This window comes from Aythya ferina (assembly GCF_964211825.1).
Source record: "Aythya ferina genome assembly, chromosome: 1".
Classification (NCBI taxonomy): Eukaryota; Metazoa; Chordata; class Aves; order Anseriformes; family Anatidae; genus Aythya; species Aythya ferina.
In genome coordinates, this window is record NC_140296.1 from 193,532,197 (window position 1) to 193,549,979 (window position 17,783).

A 17,783-nucleotide genomic window follows, 5' to 3' on the forward strand; every position below is an offset into this window, starting at 1 on the left:
TGGTACAACCCTGAGGCCAGGAAGAGCATTCCTCTCTGTGCTTCTTCATGGATACTCCCACAGACTTCTCTTCCTCCTGTCACTTGTCAGCAAACAAATATGTTTGCATAACCTGAATTAGATGCTACAGTCATCCCTGTTACTCCTTGCTTAAGAGTGCCTACCCTGTACAGCCACCACAGCTCAGTGTATTAGGGGAGCACTCTGTAGCAAACCCTCGTGTTCCCCTGTACACGAACACTTTATTCACACACATTTTAGGCCATCAATTGGACATGACAGCAAAGTAATCAGGAGAGTATCATACTGTGCCTCCTAATTCTCCTGGGCCTCCACTGATTATATAGGAGAAATCCAAGCAGACATGGAATTAAATCACTTCCCTCATGTTGCACTAGCAGAAGCTGTTCCTTAAATGACAGATTGCTAACAGCTCCCTTAATGACATCACCCAATATGTCATAAAATTGCTGCCAACACTACGGACTCTTTTTTTTACCCAGCCAGAAGCAGTCTTGGGCTGTGGAACAGAAGTTTCATTGACAAAATGTGGCTCAAGAAATAACCTTTAAAGGGTTCTCAGCGCATAAGGCAAGTACCACCCAAAAACTCATTGAAGAGTAAAATTATACTTCTTGGCGCAGCTTTCCTGGAACAGAGCCCCATGTCAGATTTCTCTGTCTGTAACTGAAATTACCCATCCACCATCTCTGCAGGTAGCACGAAAACTCACAGCTCAGGAATAGTATCCAGATCTTTGCCAGATTACTACCCTTGGGTGAAAACTGTTATCTTCTTATCACTTTCATGCCTTTTGGAAGGAAACTCTTCCCAGATGGGTATTAGCATTAGAGAAGAAACAGATATACTTGTAGTACAATTGCAAGGATTATTTACCTGGAGTTTCACTATTATCCCTCTACTCCCAAGCTCACATCAGTTTTTCTGTCAGAAACACAAGTCAAGTGACAACTAGCGCACACATAGGATGAACAGCTTTTCAGAATTTTTAAGAGACAATTTGCAGGTTTTTCTCTATTCCTCAGACACCAGGGATCTACCCTGCAGCAATGCACCACAAATAACTCTATGTTTGCTTTTAAAACATTACAGTGGAACCCACTTAGGCAGCCACCAACCATGACCGCACAAAGGGTGCTTAATTATGCATTCCTGATTCTGAGCTACCTGCATTTTCTCATGAACATCTATGTCGTACTTTATGCAAGAATTAGCTCAGCTGCATGGGCTCAAGAATTGCATGGGCTGTTTTCAAAAAGGGCAAATACTTTTCTAAGAAAAATACTTCAGTATTTAAAGCCAATAATGAAAAAGGAAAAAGTCTTCCCTCTTTATTTAGACTTAAACCAAATTCTGATTTATACTAGAGAGCATTGAAAGTCTGTCAGATTCGGTCCTTTTGATAAAGGTGAGATTGCTCCTCTCCATTTATTTGCAGAAAAATCAACGTTAGCTGCTGTTCCTCTAAGTCACTCCATTAATAGATCCTCTTCCCTGTGTATGCTGCCTTTCTTGCATACCACCATCTACCATTCAAAGCAGTCATGGTTGAACAAGCAGAACATGTATAGGAAGAAGGAAACAGTGCAATGCTAAATTTTGTGGGAACAAAAAACTAGTGCATTCAGCTGAGTGGTCCCAAGATATGGCTTGAATATCTTTGGTAACTCCTTGGGTATCAACAGTACTTCTGTTCCCTGCAGCAATCCTTGCCAACAGAAAACCCTACAGCATGCCAGTATGCTGGGAATGCTGAAACCAGTGGTCTGAACAATCTGTCACTCATGTAAGTTCAAAAGAGAATCACTGCGGTGGCACTCACTGGCACTGTGAGCAAATGAGCCATGAGCTATATTTCTGGATTTGATACAGTTCTTTCTCTGAAAGAAAAAAGCAAGTCAAAAAGGAACTGTAGCACTCTGCTGAATGCTGAAGTGACCAAATAAATAGAATCAACTAAACCTTGGTTATCTGTCAGTCATTCTTCCCTGTGTGACAGCATTCCTTCCAAGTCTGCTCATGATGACCATGGCCCCAGTGCTTGGGTTCCTGAGTTGATGCATTTCAACCCGTGTCATCTGCTTACATTACCAAGTCACTTTTGCCCTGCCATCCAAGGGAAAAGCCCAGTTTGGCACAACGTGCTACATCACCCGTATTTCCAGTGCACAGAGTGAAAGGCTGAAATACTGCCCATGGATTTTGTTCTCCGATTCAGCACTGCACTGCCATGATTGCAAAGTGACAGATGTCAAAACTGAGAGGAGTACCTCATTAACGCAGAGATAAACACACAGAATATGTTGTTTGGAATGACGACCCAGTGTGTTTATATATGTATGCTACTATTTATCGTCCTACAGATGGCTGCTCACAGTGAGGTACATCCACAAATGTGTTTAATTTTGCTTTCTCCTATTCTAGGCAGTTACCATTTCTCCTTGTTTACACTGACTACTACTAAGAGGGCCTAGAGATCCCTGAGCTTTTGTAAGGGTGAAGGGTTATGTTGCACAAAGCAAACCCATGACCTGTGTGCCATCAGTTCCTTGCAGTAGTAATAACCAACACCTGCAGAGCATTTTTAAAGGAATTACCTCACTCTCATTTTACAGATGGAAAGACTCAGAAACAGGAAAGGACTTACCCAAAGTCAGCCAGCAGGCTCTGCTCAGTACAGTTACTATTGTTGCATATTGGCTAACTGATCAAACTCCTGCTACTCATACCCATCAAACAAAATTCAAACAATAATTATTATTTTTACTGCAATTTGCACTGCAGCCAGGGCTGGAGGCCACAAACAAGAGTCAGCTATGTTGGGCTCTGTTCAAACATAAAATCAAGCACACAGTCCCTGCTCCAGTTGTCTCATAGGGACCCAATTCTGTGGGAACACAAACACAGCAGGATGGGAGAGAGGGACAAGGAAGGGGAACGCGAATGCAAGGTTTCACATTGTTCATGGTAACTGCAAAGTATGGAAGCTTATTATTATTTAAATAATTTAGGCGGGTAAGAAATATAAGCATGCTCCTGACAGCCACCTGTCTAGTTATTTACTTAGCAGTTTATCTTCATAATCATATTTGCTCAGATACTTTACTTTCACTCCTTGGGTCTCTTTGCTTATACTGACAGAAACCGGATCCTACAACTGATTCTTTGAGGGACTGGCTCACCCCACACTAACCCCAGACTTACATTACACTGTACCTTCCTTCTATGGGGCACATTACACTTAATTTTACGACTCCTCTCAGATCTGCTGCAAGGGCAATTCATGCTGAAGACTTTCTTTATATGATATCTGCTTATGCACTCTAGCCGTGACAATTCAGTATACTAGCTATAAGCTAATGAAATCATTCCACTCATGCTAATTTTTATTAAAATCTGCAGTAGCATAATATGTATTAAGTCCCAACTTACTGTCTGTCCTAATGTGGCTATACATTAGCAATATGTTATGTACCAAAAGGCCATATAGCCATTCCTCTTTAGAAGACTTAACTGGGTATAAAATTGGTTGCACAAGGATCCCGTTATGTTTACATCATAAAGACAAATTTTCTCTTCTTGTGGAGTCACACTGGGTTTCATCTGATCTTACAGCAGGATATTGAACATTACAAGTGTGCAGCAAGATCTCTCTATAATGTCATACAATATAAGAATTAATAGTTCCTCTAATGCTGAATGGCACAGACACAATGGGATTATTTGCAAGAGTAAGGTTGCTCAGTACCGAGTCAGGATTGCTGAATGGTCTTTAGAAGTTAACCCATTATCTTTCTGGCATGGATCTGCTACTCCATTATTTATTATAATGTATGCATTTGTGTAAATTGTGAAAAATGGTACCAAGCACATAGAGGAAATATGGGATGATTGACATCCATAATCTCAGATGGGTGGGTATTTTTTTCTGCATTTCAATTAAGCCAAGCATTTAAAGCATGCTTCCAACTCATCAAAGCCAGGAGTTAAGCATGTGCTTAAATCCTTTGCTCTGCTGATGTTGTCCATTGCAATAAATGGGCATCCTTCCATTGACTCTTAACAAATTCTAGATCAGCACAATAACACCATAATGTACTCTAGAAAAGCCTGAGAAATCACAATTTAAATACATTACTTCAGAGAACAAAAGAATAAGCACTTCCCTATTCCTATTCTCTACTGGCCAAATCCATATACAAATTAATGACCTATCACAATGCCAGTAAAAGATACAGCATCGAAAATGAGGGCATTCCAGAACTTACATAAAAATACTTGCACAGTTTCATTTCAGACTATTAATACTTTTCTGAAAATGATGTTATGTATGCATTGCTACCTGCGTTTATTCCTGTCTGACAGGTATCACTGAAGCTCACCAGAACTGAGATATTTACTTAAATGATTAGGATCTGACTTTTAGTCCTATGATAAATGGAAGCAATAAATAACAACAATTTCATTTAGCAATTGTCAATATCTATTTTGCACCTCCTAATACACTATCCACTAATCTTCAGCATCAGGTAATTCAAATTCCTTTATCATATTTCTGATACTGGCATTTATAACACTGGCTTTATTTTAATCCCAGGTAAAAATACATTAAGAAGGAACTATGATTGATAGTATACTGTTAATATAGAATAAAATACTTTTAATTATCCCTGAACTCAGCTTACAAATCCAAGACACAGGCAAGCCTAATTTAATAAAATTCAGTATGTGAAAGCATAGCCTATGTCTGCATTACCACGTTGTCTATCACAACAGAGTGGATCTGAAAAACAATAGATAGCACTTAGGACCTAATATCCACAAGATGTCTTTCAGAGGTTTCACTTTGGACCAGCTCTAGTCTGGTCCCATGGACTGCACACATTAGTGGTGTAAGTCCATCAGGTATACTCCTAGAGGACATCTGCTTGTTTAGTTTGCTTAGGAAGAAATCCTGTTTGCATATCCCCAGGCTGCTCTGCAACGTGAAACAATGTGTAGTAGGCATGGCCAGCTGGGAGATTCACTTTAAAAATGCACTCCTGACCCAAACCAAAACACAGTTTTTGACACTCCCATGGACGGTCCTTTTGCAGACCATGGGCCAAAGCAGTTGTAGTTGGCTGCACAGGCATTCAGACAACTCTAGGATTTCTGAAGGCTTATCCAGAACACTGATCAGCCATGCCACTGATGCCTGGTGGCTCTGCTCAGAGCAGCTCACATCCAGGGCTTATTAGGTGCCTGGGACCAGGCTGGCTTCAGTCACAGAGGGTGGGATTTGGCTCCTGTTTGAGAAACCTACAAGGAAGTCTCTTACAGAGAAGCTAAGAGTATAAGCTAGGGCTCGATTCACTTGCCAGTGTGCTGGTACCTAACACCACCAGGCCTGTTCTTCAGTCTGTGGGACATCACTGTGCAGATGGGAGGTATGGCAGAGAACCTGTGGAAGACCTGCATCCCTCTGGAAAAGTAGCCAGAGGTCAGACGGGATCCTTGAGGCATTTTAGGCACAGGCACTTGGACACAGGCAACTGCTCGATGTCTTGGCTTCCACAAACTGAGTATATCTCCACTGGCCAGAATGAGAACTTAGGAGACTTGTGCTCAAACGCCTGCACTGAGTCACTTCATCTCAGATTGACCTCTACCCACACAGCAGCCTCTGTACTGCAGTTGTCAGTGCTCTGGTCTCACAGAATATTTATTTCCAGTTTATTACAGTATGGCAGTAAGCAAACACTGAGAGAGCTTAGCTCTGACATTGTATCTTAACTAAGACCCTGAGCCCTACTGAATTTGCTGCAGAAACATTTGAGTGGCCTTGCAAGAGCCAGTTTAGGTCTGCCAAGACTGTGAGACCGTGCTACTGCAGTCTGACAGGCTAAGCCAGACCTGTGCAGTCAGTGCACATCCTCTGGCACATCCCCTGGATTGTACCTATGCTTACCTAGTATCTGATGTAGCACAACTCCTCTGTTCCCCCATAAAATGGAGCTGTCCATAAAGATATGCTTTGCGTTTGGTTCAGATTTGACTTTGGAAAAGGCAGTCCTAAGGAATAGAGAAATTACACCTCTTGGGAAGAGACAAAAGTGCAGTTATAATTTCCCAGACAATCTCACTTTTGCCTTGGCACAATTCCCACAGCATACCACATAATTAAAACTAAATGAAATGTTGCCTTATGTGTTTAACACTCAGCGATTAAACATACCATCTTAGGTTAATATAGAGACTCGACAAATTCAGTGAGGCTAAATTTCAACTCAGATACTTGTGTCTGCAGATCTGTCCCTGAGGGTGTAAAACCCTGATCAGGCATTTTTATGTACGCATACTGCATCCAAAAGCTTTCACGGAATCAGAGAATCATTAAGGTTGGAAGAGACCTTCAAGATCATCTGGTCCAGCCATCCCCCTACCACCAATGTCACCCACTAAACCATGTGCCTAAGAGCCAGGTCCAACGTTTCTGTGAACACCCACAGGGACATTTCTTTCATAGAAATGACCATGATTAAAAGTGTTTGCATTGAAGCTCAGGGTGTGCCCTCTTCCCACAGTGTTCATACACAGTTTCATGCACTGAACACTTGTTTATCCCAATCACGAAGTGCTCCCTCCCCTCTCTCCCTCTCAGGTAGAAGAGGCAGAAAAGAAGGCAGAAATGAGGGGACAAGGAACAGCATTGCTTCCCTTCCCATCCTGCACCCATGAAAACTGCCCAACGAGCTCATTCTTTCTGCAATACACAGTGCATTTGACACCAGAATGCTCACCAGAAATGAAGCTCCCAGTAAAATATCAACCATATGAAGAGATTTTACCTCTTATCTCAGCTATTGAGGAAGATCGCTTAGGTAGCAGCACGATATCAGAAAATAATGACATGATGAACAGAGTGATAACAAGGGATAACTTCTGTAAGAAACCTTTTTAGCTAAACTGCATCTCAGGTTAGCCATAGACCTGATGATTTGTAAACTGTTCTGCCTGAAAACTTGCTATTGCAGAGTATTTTAAAGATTGATTTTCAACTGCTTTCACAACATCATTGAAAGTATTACATTTTCCTAAAGGAAATTAAATATCCAAGTCACATGAAAATGTTGAATACAAAGGGAAAATGAAGCACATTACTGCAACAGCTGTTGAGATTGTTTTGCTGGGAATTTAAGGAAAATCCTGGCTTCTTTGGTCAGAATGCCAGGCAGGAATCGAGACATCTATTTTTAATTCTAGAACAAACTGAGATAGAAGTGATTCTGTTTTTGAAAAAGAAAAAACTAAACAGAACAAATGAGACTAGAATAGCAAAGACCATTCACCCAGATTAATTAGTTCCGAGAAATGGGAAACGGAGGAAGAAGGCACACTGCTACAAACATCTCATCCTGTAATCTCTTCCACACACTCATCTGTTTCCAGGGTACAGCTCAGTATTTTGCCAAATCTACTCCCTTAAGAAAGTTGTTGCAGAACCTTGCTGCTCTACTAATTAGAGACTTCCTTTTAATTTCCAGGCTGAAGTGATTTATAACCAAGTTATATCCATTTGTTCTTGTCCCACCGTTAGCCACAGGTTTAAAATCATTAGTTTTCAATCTACGGTCCATGGACTCAGGAGGGGTGCATAAACTACTTCTAAGAGACTTTTAAAATGTAGTGGTAATGAAGCAAAGCAGACCTAACAGGATGTAATTTGCTCTGACAATGCTATAGGGTATGCAGTATTATCTTTGGAAAAAGTTTAGGAATCCACAAATCAAATCAAACTGAAAACCACTGACTTAAATTGTCCTTTTCCCTTCCTCTTGTTTATTAGCCCTCTGATATATTTTCAGACAGGAGACATGGCATCTTCTCAACATTTCTCCTTCTACAATAAATGCAGCAAGTTTTCCTAGCTTTCTCCTTGCTAGAAATGTCACCGTTCTCCTAACCACCCTGCTCTCCTTGTAGCAGCTCTTGCCATTTCAAACAGAATTGGACACGGGTGACCGGAATCCCGTACGCGCTATCACGGTACCTCACAGTTATGCTAACATTGCCCTAAATCGGCTGGAAATACGGGATGAGATCCATCCCAGGATAACGTATGCTCTCTTCACAGCTGTGTTACATTGGCATCTGACTGTTATCCTTTGGGTGTATCGATATACTCAGGTCCTCTCTTCACTCATTTTTGTTCATCCCCAGCTGCACAGCCTGTCCTCTGCATTTGTGTGCCCATGCCACTACTGTCTCCTCACTCCTCAAGGCTGGCAAATCCCTTCTGCGGGGTATTCCAGCCTGCCCTTGCACAGAACCACAAGGGCATGTGCTGAACAAGGGGAGAAGCATCAGCTTGGAAACCTCTGTTGATGAAGCCAGCTGATGGTGCCACACTGACTGAAGAAGCTGATCACACACAAAATGCCTGACATGCATTAAATGTAAGTGATTGTGGCTGGTAAATCATCAATGTATTTGGATTTATATTTAAAGGGGGATTTGATGTGTTATTTTGAAGCCAGATAGTCATCAGTAGCCAGGTTTCTAAAAGTGTTCAGCTCCCATTTAGGCAACTGAATAAGGTGCAGCACTGCTATGCTGCACGATGCCACTGCCTAGGTAAAAGCAAAGAAAGAAAAGATGGCTTTAGTTAGAAACAGGGCATACAGCATTTTTGAACAGCCCAGGTTATACAATTTTTATTAACTATCAAAATGTGCATAACAAGCCCAACAACCATTATACCCAAGTAAAAAGTCTAGGTTTGATTTCTCCACTTTTATCTTTGTATTCTCTATCCATACACAGAGGAAGGCAGATCTAGAGCAAAACTTCTAGATGCCTAATACCAAAAAACAAAACCCAAAACTCCACCACTATATTTTTCTTGTATAATGACCATGAATTGCAATTTCAAGATTTTTTTTTACTAACATTCTCCTATTACTGCACCGGTACTAGGAAGGCTAAATACAAAGACGCAGCAACCAAGTGGTAATTAACTTTCTGTAGAGGAACATAAAGCTACAAGGATGAATAATTTTATTGTCATGGAAAGTCTAATACTTCTCTCATGGAATTAATCTTATAATTTTGAATTATCTGTTTGGGAAGCTGCATTGAATGTCTCTCAAGGAAAAACTCAATGGGTAACAGTTTTACCATATGACGTTCAAAGAGGTATTAACCAAGCTGAAGGTACCTAGGGAAAATCTGATTTTGAAGCATAGGGTATATACATGTAGATCAGAAAGAAGATCCATTGATGGGTTTTATGCTCATGGGCCACGTTTTCCCACTATCTCTACGTCAAACACTTTTGTGGCTTTTTCTACAGCATTTTTAATAGCTTTTTCCTCCTACAAAGCTTACAAGCATCTTTCTTTTTCAGGGACGTTATTAAGTCTAGTTTCAAAGCTAACTAGACTTCATGCAAATTTTTCATCCACAGATTTTTATTATTAATTTAAACAATAAAAATCACAAATGAATACTACGGCACCGAGCTGCAGGTACAAATTGACTTAAATTGAAGGAATAAATCCCATGCCACCTTAAGTTTCCTGCACAGATAATTCTTGAGATCCTCATTTTGAGGCTCTGCTGCACACTGGTTATGTTTATACAGATAAATTAAGCGGTGCCAGGGAACATTCTCAGGCATCAAAACTCAATTGTCTATGGTATTAAATTGTTAGAATTGTCCCACAGCATGTGCCACAGGAACAATTTTAGTCTGTTCCAACTACCACTCTTCCAAAAAATCGCCAGGGCACAGTTTGCAAGGTAGGATGTGCCAAGAACAGTTCCCAAGAGGCAATTTCAGTTGGGTGACCCAGTTTTAGAAGGGAAAAAATGGTAATACATGGACATTGCGCCAGCTGATGCTGCAGCAGGGGCTGGTTCTGGACTTGCTTCACTCATGGGTACGGACACAGCCACTGCATCCCTCTGTTGGGCTCCGGCGAGATGAGGAGATGCCTTGATACTGAATGGCCTGAGCTTAGCTTTGAAACACATTAATCTCCAAGAGGCCAGCAAGAGCATGTGTAGCTGCTTCACACTCAAGCTGTCATCCGGGCTGCTGCAAAACAACCCTCTCCAAGCTTCCTCTTGCCCACATCAGGGGACTCTGTGTTACAAAAGGAGCTCAGGACGCGCTCGCTTTGCTGCAGGCACTCCAGGTGCCTCTTACTGCAGAGGAAGAGGCAGGAGGTCAGACAGGAGGAAAATACGCTGCTGCCAGCCTGCCCCCCTCCCTTCCTGCAGAAATCTTCCTGATCTTGAGACCTTGCTTGATTTTCTTCACCCTTCTGCACACAAAGCTTGTGACAAAGTACTGTAAGACCAAGGCTGCAGTAACAGTGTAGCCTGGCAATACAAGGCACGCTCTGGCCGTGTTACTCCCCGAGATTACTGGCCTTTTTCAGTGAACTTCTGCAAGTAAGGCACGTGGCTTTTGACTTGTAGTGGGAAACAAAAAATCTCCCAAGGTTTCACGAGCAGCATCTTCTCAACGTTTCACCTCGGAATATTTATATTTGACCTTGCAAGTACAGCATGTCTATCTTTCTTCCCTATAAACTTTTTCTTTCTGAAAGATAACCATGAAAATAAGGAAAGGGGAATGGATGTGTGACTTCTCATCAAGAGTTTGTAATAATTTATTTAAAACCGTTTATTCTGTAGCTCTCTCCTTCTGATGCAGTTTCAATTACTTGATTGAATAATATTCTCTGAAATAGCACATGATGTGCTTGTGTCAAAGAGGCTCTCCACAGAGGCCATCAGCTACCTTTTAAAATCAATGAAATTCATGAATTTGCATCTGGCTTCTCAAGGAGAAAATAAAGGAACCTCTTCCCCCGGTATGTCTGACCTTCTTGTTCTAAGGCCAGCTTGTTTCGAGTCTTCTGCATCTCTGAACACTGACGTGAAGATGGATAATATCATTCTTGGAGGAGATAGATCTTAAAGTCTATTATATTCCCCTTCTTAAGGATTCCAGCCATAATTCTCTCTTAGTAATTGGGATTTGCTCACTGCTCCACACAGTAATGCATATTCTAGCTATCCACTCTGTCATGCTGCCACCGCGTTTTTAACAATGCTGATAGCAACTGATATTATCGAATTCTGCAGACTTTTCAGGCTCTAGGCTTGTCCGTGTCTTTTTTTCATTTCACCATTTCTGAGCAAAAATGTTTTTATTTTTTCCTCTGTGATGCCTCACTGCTGTGACCCTGCCATTCCTCACAGCTGGATCTTGTTAGTTTTCAAATATTGAGCCCACACTGCCTGATCACGCCACAGATTTTCTGTCCTGATATGTTTGCTGTCTTTATGTTTGCAAGATCAAAGCTAATGCTGTTTATACCACAGCGCTAGAAAGGTTCACTTCTCAAAAGGTAAAATAACCTCAGTGTTCGAAAATCTAGCCTTATTTTTATCCCATGTCTTCTACTACTGATAATATCCGTGTGTTTCTCCTTGTCCTTGCTTCGTTGTTCTATATAGCAATTTTCTTCATTAAACTTTTGGAAGGAATTTTGGAGAGAACTCAGCAGCAGCCCCATGCCAGTGAAGCCCCTTGGGTTGCAAGGAAGTAGAGCTGGGCCAGCGCCAGCTGCTTTCCAAAACCCCACTTCCATTTGTGTTTCTCAACAGTATTCAAGTTCTCTGCTCACCAGATTCTCCTCTTTTAAATTCTCCCCCAGTTTCTTTCTCCCCTCCTACACATTTTTTTTTTTTCCCAATGAAATGGAATTTGTCCTCAAACTGCCTGGCTAACTTCATGCTTTTCCTTTTATATCTTACTATTCTGTTATCTTAGTGTTTCTCAAACAGTGGACCACAACCCCCAGGATATTCATAAAAGGCAATTGGGAGAGTTATAAGATGCTGAAATTTTTATTACCCTGTAAAACAAAAAACATCTCTTCTCCAATCCCAAAACACCTTTATCCTTCGAAATCCAGTTTTGCTATCAAATTCTCAAATCCCTCATACAAATAAATGATATACACTTCTTAGATGATACATTTTACTCAGGTTCCCTACAGGATCAAAGCTGTGTGATTTTCAGCCCGATGACCACATCTGACTGATGGCAGATATCTCCAAGACGCTAAACTTTTGCAAGTTTTGTGACAAAGCTGGTACCAGGACAGAGCAGAAAGGATCCCGAATTCCCACCAGCAGAAAGATGGGGAGAGTTTAACAAAACCAGGCAGCAACTTGAGGGCACGAAAGCAACGCACAAACAGCTTTCAGCCAACTGTAACACCGCTGTGTCCTTGTAAAGAACAGAGATGAAGAGCCTGTGAGGCGTCTGTGGGTTCAACTTCCGAAAGGGAACTGATGCTCTTGGAGGCAGGGATGTAGGAGAAAACAGGTGATGCTGTGGATACAGGGTATTTGGGGAAAGAAAGGTCTGTTCAGGATGCAGAAGGGACACTGAGGCAGAGCACTTCTCCCTCAGTTCTCCTGTTCACAGAACACACCTTTTACCTCTATTTTTATAGCTGAAGCATAGAATACTTGAAAATGCATCCATGTAATGAAACTGGGACAGCTGCACAGCCACATCTCTCATCTCACCCACAATTTCCCAATCCAACCTTCAACTCTTCATCTTCAACCTTCAGTATCTTCTACCAGAATTTTATGCCGAAGGTCGGACACCCACTGTTGCTCACACGCCACTGAATAACCTCAGCTCACCTGGTGGGTCAACACCAGTGCCAAAACCCAGCTCAGAACTTGCTGGGTGCTCCTGGACTTGCTTTCCTCACCCTTAGGCTTTCTACACACCTCTCCCTTTGCAGCAGGGGAGCACCACAGGGGGAAGAGTGGGCAGGAACAGTGGTTAAGGACCACTGATCAGCCTGGGGTGTAGAATAAGCCCAAATGAACATTAAGAAGACCTCAGTCTTGCTCTGCCTCACATAGTCCTCTGCTTCTGGTAGGTTAGGCCGTATCTCTTAGAAAAAGGCATCCAGTTTTATTTAATGACTCAAGTGGCAAAGAAACCACTGTAAAGGTAATTAACAAATGAAACTTTAAGTTACAAAGGTATATACCTCATGGATAATGCAAATTTGCGTAACTTCAGCTCCCAAATAGAGCATTTGTGAAGTTAAGGAACACTGCACTGCTTGAAATCTCCCCCTGTAGGTCTCCATACACCGTAATCTGTCAATTTTTAATCTTCTTTTGAATAGCAAGAAAATTCATCCCTTTAGCTGTTCTTCTTTCATTCACTTAAATCAGTCCTGAAACCTTTTCAGCCTTACACTTGAAAGGGAATCTTGACAGGTGTTAGACTGGACAGAGTGTGCATGGGCACCACTGCGGGCAACTGAAATCCCTTTTTTCTGGCATACATATTTAGGAACTACATTGGATTTCTTAAGTGCAGCACTGCAGTGAGAGTCTCCACTCAGAGAGTCATCTACCACAGCCCCTAATTTCTCTTCCAGATAACTGTTTTCTATAATATGGTCTCCTATCAATTGGCTGCCACCCGCATTTTGAAGAAGTCTTACACCACATGTGGTATATCAAAAAAATTGGTTGTTCAAGCAAGCCCAGTTTATTGTGACATCAAAATCAGTCTACAGAATTATCTGCCCTTCCTACAATTTAGTAAACAACTAATTCTTGTGCTACCTGCAAATTTCAGTGGCAATTAATATGTGTTTCTGTTGTAACTAATTGGTAAGGAGAGCGAGGAACACTGGGCTGCAAACAAGATCCTTGTCTGACTCCACCAGACACCCTGCTCGTGTGCTGGCATGAGATTGGATTTTTCTAGGCTTCCACAATTCACCTCTGTACCAAGATCCAACAAAGAGTGGTAACAAAGGCTCAGGGAGCATCAAGGTCAAGCCTTTTAAGACTCTTATATAAAAGTCACCTGGTCCTGCAGACTTCTTTCAAGTATAAAGGCAAACAACAACACAGCTGCAGAGAAGAATTTCACCTTTTCATTCCGATCCGAAACAATGCCATGTTTTAGAGGAACTGTGGCATGTAACCTCTCTCTTATGGCTGCTTTGGCTCCAAGAACTGGAAATTGGGTAATGTAAAAACAGTTTCTGAGAGAGTTCCAGGGAAAATCTGGGGAAGCATGGAAAGCAAGGAAGGTAGAACCAACACAGCTACTTTAAGTCACTTTTCACCAAACTACTGGAGCGCTCTGAAGAAGTCAAAAATACGCATACCGTGGGAACGTGGTTAACGAAGTCCGCTTGGATTTCGATAAATCTGTCATTCACAGGTCTTAAAAAAATGAAACTCCCAGAGGATAAAAATAAATGTCCTTGCAAGGAGAAATAATTAGAAACAGATGGTAGGAGAATACTGTCAATTTTCAGAGTGGAGAGAGGTCAATGGTGGAGTCCTGCAGGGATCTGTGCTGGAACCTGGGAGCTGTTCACTTATTTATAAATGAGCTGGAAAACAGGGTAAATAGTAAGGTGACAAAGTTTGCTGCTGATATTCATTCAGGGTAGCTGTGATAAGGGCTGACTCTGAAGAAAGACTTTCCAATACTGAGTGACTAGGCAAGAAAAAGGCAAATTAAATTCCGTGTAGATAAATAAATATGAGGTCATTTCTTTGAGGGGAAAATACCTAACCACACAAAATGATGTGCTCCAAGGTGACTATTACCACTTCAGGAATGAGATCTTGGGGTTATAATAGGTAGTTCTGTGAAAACATCAGCCCACTGCTCGCTAGCAGTGCAAAAGTGAGAATTAGGAATTACTGGGAAAGGAACAGAGAACGAAAGAGAGAATATTATTATGGCATTGTATAAATGGATGGTTTGTCTGTCTTGAATGCTGCATGTATTCTGGTCCCACCACCTCTAAAAAGATATAGTAGATTGGAAATGATTCAGGCAAGGGCAACAAAGACAATCAAAGGTATGATACAACCTAAGGACCAAGGAATGATAAAGTAGCTAAAGACTCGTCAGGTCTCACAAACAGGTAAGGGAGGGGAGACGACAAAGGTCTAATCAGGAGAAGTACTGGGAAGGTGTCTGGGGATCCACTGTTCGCAGCCTCTTCCAGTACATGAGCCCAGGGGTTGCAAGATTCAGAAAGGGACTAGATGAAGTCATAATAAAGAAATTCCATCGAGAGCTTTCAAATGCCAAGTCTTTGGCTCAGGAAACCCCTGAACCCATGTGCTGGAGGCCAAGAGAGTACCATGGGCCAAAGTGAGCTTCCCCTGCACTGGCATTTTTGTGGGCACATTACAGGTAGCTGTGAAGATAAGACACGGGACTGGGCAGGCCTGAGGTTTGGCACAGGACAGGTGTTTTGGGTTGTTTTGTCCAATTTTCTCTTACTACGCACATGGACTCAGGTGTCTACTGGAAAGCACGTATGTTGGCTTCATCCTACTTGTCCGGAGGACATTTCTATGCCTTTCTTTAGCTTTGCATGATTTTATCTTCTCTGTAACTTGTAACATCACAGTAAAGGAAAAAGTAACGACAAATGTCTAATTACAAAAAAAAAAAAAAATCACAACAAAACTAAGTGTACTTTATTTAACTTTTATAGCACTAAGTCACAATAAATGTCTTTATTTGTGAGGTTCCTTGCAAACTTTAAATGCAGTGTATTAAAGAGCAATAACACCTCATCTCTAACACCTTCACTAAGTGGTTTTCTTTGTACAGCTGCTCAAATCAGCTAAGTGTACGTGCAAGTATTCATATGTATAATTTTGAAACTGCAGAAGCAGAGGCTAGAGGCTGGAGAATGAGGCTTTCAATGATGGCTCTCAAAATATGAAACACACCCTGACAGCGTTAAGTACATGGAACAAAACACAACAATATAAGCAATGGCAAAAGCATAAGGGAGCCTAACGTATGAAATACTCACATACACACAGAAAACACCTTTTGTTCTACAATTTTTCTGCTTAGTCGTGTTTATAGACATGATTAGATAGAGACATTGATTCAAAATGCATGTGCCCAGGATATTGCTTACCTTTTCCTTATTTAAAAGCACCTCTTCAAAACAAGAGCTATATCATGCTGACAATTTATAATGACTCATGCTACTGAGAATGGGATCAAAATGTTTCTTTTAAAGAACTGAGATCCTGAGCTATTATTTGCAATCCTAAATCAAGTATGACCCTATGTTGAAAAAGAACTTCCAAGGAGATTTAAATTACACAAAGTATTATTGTATGATCTAACAATACTCACATTACTAAGGTCTGTAATAAAAAGCAAAATCAAAGCTACACTCACATATTTGTTTATTTTACTACTTCAGGTTCAATTTTGCTCCTGTACTATGCAGAATTATATGTATATGTGGTTGACATTACTATATTGTTACCTGGGAGATACGCATCTTAACCTTGTTCATTACTTGCTCATTGCTTATACTCTCAAAACAATAAAATAATAACAGAAGCAGATCATATAGCCTACAGGAAAACTACCAGAACTCATTAAAACTCTCTTGTCCTGTATGTTTTGCTCTACATTACACTTCTGTCCCATCACCACAGCTTCCTTCTTCAAAGGATGCAACCCAAACCAACCCAGATTTTCTGACAGCTTTCCCTCCTTTTGAGAAAACTTTTTTGAGGTAACACAGAAACGTACAGTCAGGTAAGTGATGAATTATGTTACAACATTCAGCAACAAAATCAGCATCTTGCAATAGGCAATGCTGTTACAGTTCTTTTGGGGCATTCAGATACAAGCTGGGAATGATGGCCACTAATCACTTGCTATAGAATTATTCCCCTATTATTCTAATTTTGGAGTTAAGCAGCTGAAAATTGGTTCTGCCTCTGATGTAAAACTCATTTTGTTAACTTTTAATGCCAACAACACATAGACTAGCTTCAGAGATGATGAGAATTCCATGTTATTTTGCCTGAAAATATATCTTCAGTGTCACGCCTGCACATGTGCAGGATGGTGTACGCTGGTTGGACTCCCGTGGGTCAGCTGCATGCACTGGTTTCTAAACATTATTCACCTGTGCAGAAATGCAGCAAAGGAATCAGATTCATTTTTATCTACCTTCTAGTGGCATAAAGCAGTTGAACCATATGAATAAAAAACACTGTTATCCCTGATATCAGTAAGTATAAGAGATTTGGAAATTGCACTGTCCTGCTGAATATGGGACACGAACAAAACAGGCTGAGGATGCACCAAACTGGTAAATATTCATGCCACCCTTCAGCAGCGGAGCAGTAAGGAGAGGAGACAGCTGAAAGCAGAAGTCCTTAATGGAGCAGAGGAGACGTCAGTGGTGCAAAGATGAAACAGTTTGCTCTGCCTGGAGCCAAGTGACATGACTATGTACAATTAACAGCACCGTATCAGAATGCGTGTTATTGAACAGAAGAAGTAGCCACCAACGTCAAACAGGAATCCCAATGCAGAGAAAATGAACCCTATCTGAGTCCCGCTGGGACTGAGGGGAAATCTACCAATCTCAAGTGACTGCAGATCAATCCCCAAGTGATAATGAAAGAAACTGCACAGAAACATAAGTAACAGAAACAGCATGAAATTCACAGAACACGCATATAAACGGCATCGCACGGAGAAATGGATAAAGCTGTTTCATGCAAACCAGAAATTTCCAGTAAGCCTCATGGACAAGGTGGCAAACTGAACAATGCTGAAGCTGCTCGGCAAAGAACTCGGAAGAATTATTGCTCACAAACTGCAACGAATGTAGGTCAATTTGGGGGACTGA

General features: G+C 41.2%; 1 protein-coding gene across 3 annotated transcripts in view; it reads right to left on the bottom strand.

Moving 5' to 3' along the window:
- Positions 1 to 17,783, bottom strand: part of LHFPL3 (LHFPL tetraspan subfamily member 3) — a gene marked incomplete at its 5' end in the record, with an annotated part of 249,687 nt that overhangs the window by 230,730 nt on the left and 1,174 nt on the right. The window lies entirely within an intron of this gene.